Source organism: Periplaneta americana, chromosome 9 (genome assembly GCF_040183065.1).
Source record: "Periplaneta americana isolate PAMFEO1 chromosome 9, P.americana_PAMFEO1_priV1, whole genome shotgun sequence".
NCBI lineage: Eukaryota > Metazoa > Arthropoda > Insecta > Blattodea > Blattidae > Periplaneta > Periplaneta americana.
The window spans coordinates 59,111,043-59,123,728 of NC_091125.1; the positions used below are offsets into that span (position 1 = coordinate 59,111,043).

Consider the following 12,686-nt stretch of genomic DNA (forward strand, 5'->3'; position numbering starts at 1 on the left):
ACTGTATACCACATTTAAAACTAAAGCCGTAGCCCTATATTGAGAGAATGAAATGAACATTTTTATTTTTTTTATGACTATTACATTTTTACTACGTCATACTACTTCTGACCAGTAAAACGGCACGAAAGAACGTCTTTCAACCAATCATGGCAGCTTATCGCTCAATTTTATCATTTCCCTAGCATTTGTTTAATTTTATCACTTCCCTAGCATTTGTTTAATTTTTACCACTTCCCTAGCATTTGTTTGTTTTTATCATTACCCTAGCATTTGTTTCTTTGTTTGCCAACATTTCAAACTGCAAATTCTTTACGCTACTATAAAACATGCTTTGCGATCGTCATTTGTTTCCTGCATAGATAGTCGACTGAAAATGGCGGCTCCGTTCACACGTTTTGGTGAAGGTAACATTAGTGAAATAGAATTTTAGTAAGTCAATTAATATCTATTCTACTGTATTAGAATACTTTATTTCTTCTAATCTTTATATACTGTACTTGCTTCTGTTTTTATTATCTCCCTACCGTTTGTTTCGTTTGCCAACATTTCAAACTGCAAATTCTTTACGGTACCATAAAACATGCTTTGCGATCGTCATTTGTTTACCGCATAGACAGTCAACTGAAAATGGCCGCTCAGTTAAGACGTTTTGGAGAAATTAAGATTAGTGAAATATAATTTTAGTAAATCAATTAATATTTTCTTGTATTAGAGTACTTTATTTCTTCTGATCTTTATATACTTTCTTCTAATCGAGTAATAGTCAATTAAATCCCAATCGAGTTTTGATTTTCTCTAGACTATTACACTCTTACTACGTCATACTACTTTTGACCAATAAAACGGTACGAAAGGACGTATTTCAACCAATCACGGCTGCTTATCGCACAATTTTATCGCGTCCCTAGCATTTGTTTCTTTGTTTGCCAATATTTGAAACTGCGCTGGTCTGGACGTCAAAAAAAAAATATATATACATACATAAAATTACAAACCACTCCAGTCGATGCACAGGAGTTTCAAATATGACTCGCATTGGCATTCAAGAACAAGAATTAATAAAAATCACTGATCATACCTATGCATCTTCTGAAATCCGATTTACAAATAAATGAAGAGCACCATTCGGAAATCCTGAATAAGTTGAATATACCATGTAGGCCCAAATCAACGAGTTCCACTTCTATTACGCACACGTCCAATATAATATCAATTGAACCACCAACCACATTCAAATTTGAAAATTGTACATTCAATAATTATTCCTTTTAAAATTATTCATTCGGAAATCCTGAATAAGTTGAATACACCATGTAGGCCTAAATCAACGAGTTCCACTTCTATTACGCACACGTCCAATATAACATCAATTGAGCCACCAACCACATTCAAATTTGAAAATTGTACATTCAATAATTATTCCTTTTAAAATTATTCATGTTTATTTTTTATGTCATCGTCGTTAATTAAAACTTTTCTAACACTTGTGTATATTAGTTAGGTTATGTTATAGCTTCTGCTATATGATATTATGGATAGTCACGTATCAGAGATTGTTTAATATTAAGATTTATTGAAAATCATCTGTCAAGTGACGTTGATTATTGGGATTCGGATAATTGAAGTGGAATGAAACTGTCTTAATAAAAATGAAAGTGAATCAACAAAGCCTTCTTGACTAGTAACATTGCCATCGTGTATAGATCTCGACGAGAAGGCATTGTTCACTACTGCCAACTAGCATGCATCTAGCGTAATATTTGTAATGTTGAGATGGTATAAAAACATTTGAAGACAGTTGTATTTTCGTAAGTCAATTAATATTTTATTGTATTGGAGTACTTCGTTACTTCTAATCTTTATATATTTTCTTCTAATCGTGTAATAGTCAATTAAATCCCACTCGAGTTTCGATTTTCTCTAGATAAATCAAAACGTCTAGTGAGATTACTGTTGATAAACTAAAACCTCTAGTGAGATTACTGTTGATAAAAGAAAAAACATAGATTATATTCCTATTGCCTATTTTCCGCAGTATCGATTGTTTTGCTTGCATAAATTAGAATATATTTATCGAACTATTTTTAACATATTATGTACTGAAAGAAGAAGACTACGTAACATTTTAAAATTAGTTGTTAAAATTCCGGAAAATTAAAGTGTTTTACTACTTAAGTATATAAAGAAGAATTTTTTCTTCGTTATTACAAAATGCTACTGTGTTGAATCTCCTATCCTTCTACAAAATTATCCTGTATCATATAAAAATATATAAGTAGTTCCATATTTGAATGTCCAAATTTCTGCGTTTTCATTGATTGCACATTTTGTACTTCGAAAGCAACCAGCTTATATATAAAATAATACAATATAATATAGGAAATAAAGTAAGATATAAAAATAATATACAGTAATACGTGAAATAATGAACCCGCTATGAAGGATGGGGGTGCTCTTTTACTACTCACACATACCCCTTACTGACTGGATGATCGTTCACCTCCGCTGAGGCATGTGAATAAGAAGCCAGCAGTCTACTAGTCGACCTTGCCTCTCTATTGACTGTCACGCCCAGAATATAAACTTATATAATATTAAATAATATAATATATTATAAAAACACGCATTTTCGTTATGTTCGAAAGATTTCGCATTTATGCTAGTGGTGATGAAATAATCCGAAAAACTAGTTGGAACTGATGCACTGCACAAATGTGCATCATCAGTTGCATTCAGAGGAAGAAGCTAAAGACCTTAACGAGGGACACGGCCGAGTGGCACGAGTCACAGTGCGACGACTGATCAGTTGTCGCAGAGGTCAGCAGATTCCAGATCGCGGGCCGGATGCGCTGTGCATTTATAGTTCCAAGGTCACGCGGGGATGCTTTCGCCACGTTTTGAAATATAATATCAATATTTGTTGAAAAAGTCTCTTTCGAAGTGAGGGGTGAAAGGAAAGAATGTGCTATGTCACACTCTTATGTCTTGTAGTGAATTGTCAGAGGGGGGGGGGGGACTACCAGAAAAAATAAACACTGTTGTTATATGACTTTCGACATTTTGGTGCACAGCAATATTCTAAACGTTAGGTTTTTGTTTTTTCAAGTTCTGTTAAGAAAGGCGTTAGCGTTCGCCTCTCTCAAGGAAAGCGTTGAGAGTTTACTTTCTACTTTCGTTTAGCCCACTAAAGATCTTTCACCGTTTCCTTTTTACAGACTTCGATCCTTAACTTCTTACACGCAGTACATCAACATTCTATAAAAGTAATATGAAGAACGTACTTTTATTTAAATAAGTAAATAAATAATCAGTAATCAATTAAGTAAATACAGAATTAATAGATATTAGCCCACACCTGTGAAGTAACGGTTAGCACGTCTGACCGCGAAACCAGGTGGCTAGGGCTCGAATCCTGGTCGGAACAAGTTACCTAGTTGAGGTTTTTTTCCGGGGTTTTCCCTCACCCCAATATGAACAAATGCTAGTAACTATCGGTGCTGGAGTACGGACTCATTTCACCGGCATTATCACCTTCATCTCATTCAGACGCTAATTAACCTGAGATGTTGATACCAGCATCGTAAAATAACCCACTAAAAATAGATATATGAAAATGTTTGCGAATAAATAAATTAGTAAGTAAATAACGAAAAGAAATCAATTAGTATTTGAATTAATAATAACAACAACAACAATAATAATAATAATAATAATAATAATAATAATAATAATAATAATAATAACTAGTAGGCCTATTTTGTCGTCGAGTAGAAGATCTTGAAATGCAGAAAAATACATAAACAGTTTGTCTATTTTGAGAAAAATTAATTGAAAAGAAAATTATTTTGTTCATTTGCAGATTTACACATATGAGGTATAATATCTTAGCCATCGATATGTAGGCTATTTTGAATTTTACGTTCGCGCCTATCTTCAGAACGCTTGTTTCCCACCATCACAAGATAATTATATTACCTGTAGAGGACTACAAATCGGACTACTTAACTATTATTCGATTCAACATAAAGCTTTAACAAATTGTGTCAAAACTCTTAAATCATAAAAGCTAGCTAAAATCTGAATACAACATTGAATAGCTCGTGTTAACTTCTGTTTTTCAATCGCAACTGAAGGAGAGGAGTGAGCGAAAATTGTTGCATGTCTTCAGTAATTGTGTAACAATGTGTAAAATATTCATTATGAAATAAAATCAGTTGCATAGATAGAAAGTGCTTTATTTACTCTTTAATTTACATACAGGTCCTGAGTTACTGGCATATAACGATGTTACGCATAAGCGTGACTTACATTTTTGTGTCTAGCCCAGACTTTAAGATAAACATTATTCAATGTTAAAAGATGCAACTGTGTGAAATAGAAAACACTGTATCAAATGCAAGCTACTAATTCTGCAGATCACAAGCACGTGCTTAGAATACACAGTGATTGACTTTTGGAATTACGCAAGTTATGTACATTTCGATCCAAGAAAAGAGTTTTAATAACATTTCATTTCACAAAACGCAAAAAAATAGTCAGAATTTTTACGAATGTTTTATTTTCACGAGATAACAAGATGATGATGATGAATAATGATGATAATAGTAATAATAATAATAATAATAATAATAATAATAATAATTTATTTATTTATACTGACAAAGTTAAGGCCATAAGGCCTTCTTTACACTGTACCACGTGACAAAATATACAAGGAGTGAAAATTTAACAAAAAGTTCAGGAACAGGATACTAACATATTACAAAAAAAATAATAGCATAACAAAATCGACATTAAACAATATGAAAATAATACCATAATAGAAAAAAGAAAGTAAAACACAAATCTAAAGATTAGAATAATAAAAGCAATTCAGTTTGTACAAACAGTTAACAGGGAAAAACGTAAGGAAGGATACAACAAATGGATTGTAATAAAATAATAATAATAAAAGCAACTCAGTTTGTACAGATAGTTAACAGGGAAAAACGTAAGGAAGGATACAACAAATGGATTGTAATAAAATAATAATAAAAAATATGAAATTTAAGTAGAATCATCAATAAAAAGGGTACGATAATAAATTCATCTGGCGATCAAGAGAATAAAAAAAGGAAGAAAAAAAACATATTTTTACAAAACTATCGCAGAGAAAAGGGCTTATAAGTGAAAGGAAACTGAATTGAAAAAGTGCAACTTTAGTTTATTCTTGAAACTAGACAATGTCCGACATTCTCTGACATGTTGTGATGGAGAGTTCTAGAGATGAGCTGCAGAGACGGTGAAAGGTAAAAAGTAGGAGGATGTTCTGTGTTTAGAAATGGAGAGTGTGATATGGTGTTGTGAGCGAGTATCTATTTCGTGATATGAGGACAAGTGTTATTAGTACAGGAAACTACGTTTAGGCCTAGAGAATTTTTGGAAATTTGACTTCTCGTTTTAACGCACATCGCCATATATTTGTGGTGGATACATGGGGCGAACAGTTGACCATAGGCCACTGGCGTAGCTCAGACGGTAAGTGCATTTGCCTGCTGATTAAGAGTAATCTAGTGTAGTAATTATTAAACTATGATCCGCGAAATCTTGGTGGTCCGGGACCTAATAGAGGACCGCAAGTGAATTTTAAACTAAAATCTGATTTGTTATTTCATTATAAAAAATATAATAAAAGTACCATGCAATTTCAACAATAAATGTATCTCAATTCTCAGAAAAAATTTTGATATTATAAATATTTTTGTTATTAAGAAAGCTAATTTTTTGCAACGGTTGTAAATTAAACAGGAGTTCAGTAACAATTTGTAAATGAATACCTAATATACATAGAAAGATTTTCTTACCTAGTCCTAAGCAAAGGTATAAAAGTTCATGTGTTCAGGAGTCCGACAAAATGTACATAATACGAAAGGGGTCCTCGAACTCAAAGTTTAAGAACCACTGTTCTAAGGCATTAGTTCCATTTTCGCTTGCGTTGATTATCTGGTTGGTTATTTTCTTGGGTTTTCTACAACTGTAAGGCGAATATAAAGTAATCCCATGGCGACTCCTAGGCCGAATAGCATCTCGCTATCCGTTGACAGTAAACAATCTCGTAGTTCATACAACGTCATTAAATAATCGACAGACGGCTAATCATAAGCAACACATGGTCAGGCTACCGCACGAAGAAGTCATCTTAGTCTTTGAATCAGAGTTCCGCGAGTTCAAACCCGTTCCAGAGCGATAGATTTTTGAAGGACGACAAAATCCCTAGCAATGGCTTCCTCTGGAAGTTAAAGCTGTGGGTCCCGCTCACGTAAAAGCACCCTGTCCTTCAAAAAAGGCTTTAGGCAGAAATGTTCTGCCATTTCTTGCCCACGTTGAATTTCGACGCTGAATAACCACCTGAGTTAAAAACTTTTTTTTTCTTTAGTCAACTATCCGAAGACAGATTTGAACCTCAAGCGTTGATTGAACTGTTAAAAGCAAGAGGAGTCCTATCATTTGCCATGAGACCACCTGATATTCTTCAGAATCTCCACCACCTCAGTCAAGTTTGAATATGAGAACTTCACATCGATTGTCTAGAATGGCATCACCTAGATCACAGACGAGATCTGACGCTAGACAATAATGCAGTTTATTCCCCCCCCCTTTTATACGGAGAAGGGACCCGAAGGCTTGAGGCTGGGTCCACAACAAACCGGGAACGGAAACGACAACGAGAATGAGAACGGAAATATTGTGAAAATAAATGTATTTAAATGTGAGCATTCACAATTCACGAGAAGCTTCCGGAGTCCGGGATCGGGAACGTGAAAGTTAATCGTGAATGCTCACATTGAAATACATTTATTTTAACAATATTTCCGTTCTCGTTGTTTCCATTCTCGGTTTATTGTGACCAGTCTTTACACTGCAGCCTGAGGTTTACTGTCCTCATCACTCTTATTCTGTGAATGATTGAGTAGCAAAACGGCCGTGATCTTGTACAAGTACAGCAGCCATACCGTGAACTTAACCCGGGCTCTGGTATGGATGATAAGTGAATTAATGATGACGAAATGAGTCCGAGATCCAACGCCTTACTTTACCCTAACAATTTTTCTTCAATTGGTTAAGAGAAACCCCGGGAAAAAAACCCAACCGGGTAACTTGTCCCAATCAGGATTTGAACCCAGGTTCCCTCATTTCACGGTCAGACGTGCTAACCGTTACTACACAGCGGTGGATACGCACTTGATGTAGTGCCATTACTGATTAGACATCGCAAGATTATTCAATAAATTTGAATCCTGTCTTTCATGGTTCTGATTCCTGTTTTTAGAAACATAAAAAAAACTATTTTAATGACATTTCGCCAATGTGCTTTCTCGACTGCGTAAGGTAAGTGTCAGAAGGTCAACGCAGTATCTTATAGCACTCTACCACTCACATTTCCTGGCATCAATGAGGCAGAACAGCTGACACGGCAGCAGCTGCATTGCCAACAAGTTCATTGACTTGCACCATCTTACGCTTGGTGGTGTTATATTCGGACAAGACAACATCACGCACAATAATTATTGTATTATTACAATAGATAGTGACTTCAAACAAGAGCATACCTGTTAATTATAGATGAGACAAAGTTGAACCGTTCTCACAATAACTTGGGAAAGAGTACAGTGTGTCACAATGGTTGCCTCCTTTCTATACTGCTGTGCTGTACACAAGTTCATTACGTTTTATCACAATACTAGGCTGGGGCTTAAACGGTAGCATATCCAGTACAAATCCAAGAGGCAGGCTCGAGTTTTAGCAAGGAAATTTCTCCATTTCTTTAGTTATGTGGGTGAATGTCTCTTGTATTGTGTTTGTACTGTGTTTCAGTGGCCTTGTGCCATGATTCATGATGATCACATGACCATGAAGTCCCGCTATTAATGCCTGTCTAGTTTCGGTTTAAAGTACTATCAGTCTGAAGACAAAAATGACCAGGTAGACCAATCTTTGCGGGAATAAAAAAAAAAAGGATGAAGATGATGATGGTTTATAATTTCTCTCCATAAACGTAATTTAACTGATTTTTCTATATTTATATTTTGATGTTAGTAATCATGAAATTACTTGTAAGGTTAGTTCCAAAAAAAGATAATACAGTTGTGTTTACAATGTTGCGAATTTTTATTAGATATCACCAAAGCAGATAAAATCACAATGAAATATACTGAAACACTGATATTATTATTATTATTATTATTATTATTATTATTATTATTGTCTCGTATTTTTATATTTTGTATGTCTCATTTAATTTTGACTTACTGTTCACATTTTATTATGCCCTTTCCTTACTTTATATACGTTAATATATTATGTTTCATTTCAACTGACTTGTCGTTTACATTTATCTACTTCAGTTTCTTGTGTGTACTGTATTTTGTAAAACGGTAGTGTTTTTTGTATCATAGTTTTACTCCTGGATGAGTGTTAGAGAAGGTAGTATGGCCTTAAATCTGCCAGATTAAATATATTATTATTATTATTATTATTATTATTACTTGCAATCGATATAATATTAAAATTTATTTTACCTGGCAACATGAAATTAATTGGTTTGACTAAACAGTTTAAATATTTATTTATTAAATGTTACGGTATCATTTATTAATATTCATATACTATTATTAATTACGATAAAATTTCAAATAACACTCACTAGTAACTTTCGTTTTATGAATATTGGCAGCTTCTTTAAAGGTAAAAGATGGTGTTAACATAGCAGTTAGAAAGTAACTGCCAGTTGTAGTACCGAAATTCAAAACAAAGTTGACAAAATAAGATTCAGCCTGAGAACTAGAAAATCACTACAATCCACTATCATATGTAGTAATATGGGAAGATGGTTAGATTTCACCCACAGTGTATTAAAGTAGGGATATCTGGACTGTAAGCTCTGATTAACAGTGAATCCTCAAATAATAATAATAATAATAATAATAATAATAATAATAATAATAATAATAATATATAATATAAATTGGCGCCAGTGTTAATAGCTATTAGATGTTGATTGAGTATTGTCTCCAGATATATAAAATCTCATCGTAACTAGCAGACAGTGTAACATTCTTTTTCTGACCTGAAAACATCTCTAAGACAGGCTTTATTATCTCCGATCTGCTAATAGGCGAGGACAGTAGTACGACAGGTATTCTTATTGAGTGGGACATGGAACATTCCTAGACACTTCAGCTGAGATAGATGTTATGTGTAGCCGTGATGGAAAGAGTTGCGTGCTGACTGTGCTACCTGGCTAAACCGGCTACATCACCAAACATAGGCTACCAAGCATTCTTTTTCAGCCATCACACCCGTAAAACATGGGTGGATGGGGCTCCGGTGCCATTTATTTATACAGATATATGAGTCTTCTAGAATCTACCAACTCTGCCATCAGCTAACCTAATCTTTGGACAAATCGCAAGGAATATCTTCTACGGCGGGAGGTCCATTCGCCACGCAAACACAGATGTTGCCCTATTTTTCCAGATTGAAATACAGGTACTGAAAGAGGAATTGCGTGTTGGTGGAATAATGAGGAAACAATCTGAGAATCGTGAAAAAAAAAAAACTTATAACTTTGGGTTTGCTCATCACAAACATATTTCCATTGTGGAGATTTGAATTCGGGTTCACGGTTGCTTTACTGACTGAGCTACGAAGAAGGCTGAGGGCGATTAAGGTCCGTGGACGGTAAATAGTTCAATACAAACCTTATAGAGGGTGGAAGTGAAATAAGCTGCCGGCTTTTTAGAGCTAATAGCTCATGTTGTATGTAACAAAAACGTGTAATACCATATTGGTGGAAAGTTCATAGTTTTCTCAGAAATTTTTTTCTCCAAATGTTTAACAGCCTATTATAAGGTAACTATTGCGAGTATGATCGTTATTTTTGTCCCTATCGACAGAAAATAAAAAAAAAAATGATTTATCCCTATGATGTATTTCAATAGCGTGGACGATTTTCATATAAATTTAATTTAAAAATCACTAATTTCAAGCCACTGAACGATACTAACAGATTGCAACGTTGCAGTCACGTGGAAGGTAGGGAGATAGATCTGAGTTTTGTTGACCTCTTACATCTGTATTACGAGAAGAAAGAGCAGTGTGTTAGCGACGATGTTGCCAGACTGCTGAAATTTCCAACTTCATAATGTTGGCTGCTCCTGAAAATCTCAAATTCCTCACAATTTGTTCAGCATACCTCAAAATTTATATTTTCTCCGTAAATATGGTTGTTTTCCGTACTGAATACAACAATATTCCTTCTTATGGTTACCGTGCGTGCCATTGGATCCAAGTGTTGCGGGTTTAAAATAGATTCGCAGCATTATATTTAAGAGGTAATAAAAGTTTTACAGTATGGCTACCATGGCAGGTATGTACCAGCCAGTGATTCCCTGTTACAGTTGTATATCACGTGAAACAAGCTGTAGGCCTATTCCTAATTTAGGATATCCGCTAAAAAATTTATCTACTTTCTATTCGTCTCGCCAAGTTATCCGTTTTGATGAAGTGTGTGTTTACGAACCAATATCCGTTTGGAATAAAACTACAGATAACTTTTAGGATTTGTGATGTAAAGAAAAGTTAACTTTGGGGGGGCAGGGGAGAAAGAAAAGAAGCCATGGTGGCGGGCGCATTAAATCAAGTAATTCGAAATGATTGTACTGTGCTGTTGCGTCGTGGTCTAAGGCATCCTACCTTGGACTCGCATTACGGACTGTGTGTTGGTTCGGGTCCTCATGTGGGAAGATATTTTCTTATTAAATTTTGGCCAGTGTATGGGACCGGTGCCACCCAGCATCATGATGCACTTAGGGAGCTACGATAAGTAGCGAAATACGGTTACGAAAGCCAGCTATAACGGCTGGGGGGGATCATCGTGCTAACCACACCATACCTCCATTCTGGTTGGATGATCGTCCACCTCTGCTTCGGCTTATAGACGTAAGGTCAGCAGCCAGCTGTTCGGTCTTGCTCCTTAAAGGTCTATAGCGCCACGAATTAAAAATTCGAACTCATTACGGAACGGATTTTTTTTAAATTAAAAAGATATATATATATATATATATATATATATATATATATATATATATGCGCAAATATTGTTATTCACACTATTTTTAATATTCAAATATCCTAAAGTAAACCTTTAAAATATCAAATCACTAGTTCTGTTTCCTTTGAAAGCTACAGTTTCAAAATTCAATTAGACTACAAATTTGAGTTGAAGTTCACAAATTCTGTAAAATTACTTAAAACTTACGGTATATTTTTTTTAAGATGAGTTAATCAGACCATATTCTCTGCCATCTCGATTGACCGGCCAAGCATAACGCCAACATTACAAGAAAACTTCTCTCACGCGCCATGCGTGGTTCATGCAAGACGGTGTCAGCCAAAGAAAGCTATCTCAGGATTGAAAGTTTTCGAGGGTTCAGGTAAGATCATCGAAGTTGAAATACAGCAATTAAAAGAACACGAAAGAAAATAATTCTTGCGTGGACTTCGGTTGTTAATACTTCTAGGTAAAATCGATTAAAACCTTTCTGAATTCCCAATCTGGCAGCGAGAAGAATTCATCTCTGTTGTAAAGACGCATATCGGCTACAGTAAGAGAGAATACAATAAAAAGAAAGGTGGAGACTATGAATAGAAAACTCTAATTTTGAAGTGTTCAAGATATGGATGATCAGATTTAACTAGAAGAGTCCAATACCGTGACATATTTTAAGTACGACACAGTAAATCTGTACCCTGAGCGCTAATTTCACTTGCCTTCTGAAGAACAATGTATTAATGATATTTCTAACTCTCAAAATCCATCCTTTTCGACGAAGTTCGTGTGTCATGGATGCATTCAGCACCAAAATACACATAAGAAGCAAACTTTTATAGATTTATTTGGACCAGAAGAACACGTTCATTAGTAGAGTTTTTTCCTGCTGAAGCGGCCGGCATGATGAAAGGCCGCCGTTGAGAGTAACACAAGATACCAAGCGAGGTGGCTCATGCGTTCCGCACGGGACTCGCATTCGAGAGGTCTGCAATTCAAATCCCCGGACCAACCAACCTGACTGTGGTTTTTCCACAGTTAGGCAAATGCCGCGTTGGAATTTTCATTGCCACGGCCCATTTCCCTTCCTCCTCCTTGTAGAAAAAGAATTTATATTTCATATCATTCATTTTCATTATCTCATTCTATAGACATATTCATGTCATGACGCACGTCTTCACCGCTTGCAGAAGGGGCGTCCTCTCCGAAACCGCCTTTGGGTTCCAAGCCTTCCGCAATATCTCTGCCAGGATTCATTCCTTAAGAGCACTTCCGAGGACACTTCGACACCTTGGAAGGGCGTTGGAATGGATCCTGTGCTACTTAGTCAAGCAGGGGGTGTATGGAACCCATTGGGTGAGCACTTGAAGGGTCTCATGCGGGCGGTGGGCTGGTACACCTCACCCTCATTCATCCCATAATTCGGGGTGCACAATAGGCCTCAGTCTGGCCGACATGCTGGAGGGTCATCCTTAATCTGCCCTCTAGTCACCGTTCCCTAATTCTCTAATCCCTAATTCTAATACAAGATAAATAAGTAACAAAGGACAAATAACTTATTAATTTTCTGTGACGTTAACTGAGTACGAGTCAC

General features: G+C 35.5%; 1 protein-coding gene across 3 annotated transcripts in view; it reads right to left on the reverse strand.

Moving 5' to 3' along the window:
* The window catches only part of LOC138705964 (protein dimmed-like), a 330,385-nt gene that overhangs the window by 247,639 nt on the left and 70,060 nt on the right, over nt 1–12,686 (reverse strand). The gene's annotated exons all lie outside the window — the stretch shown is intronic.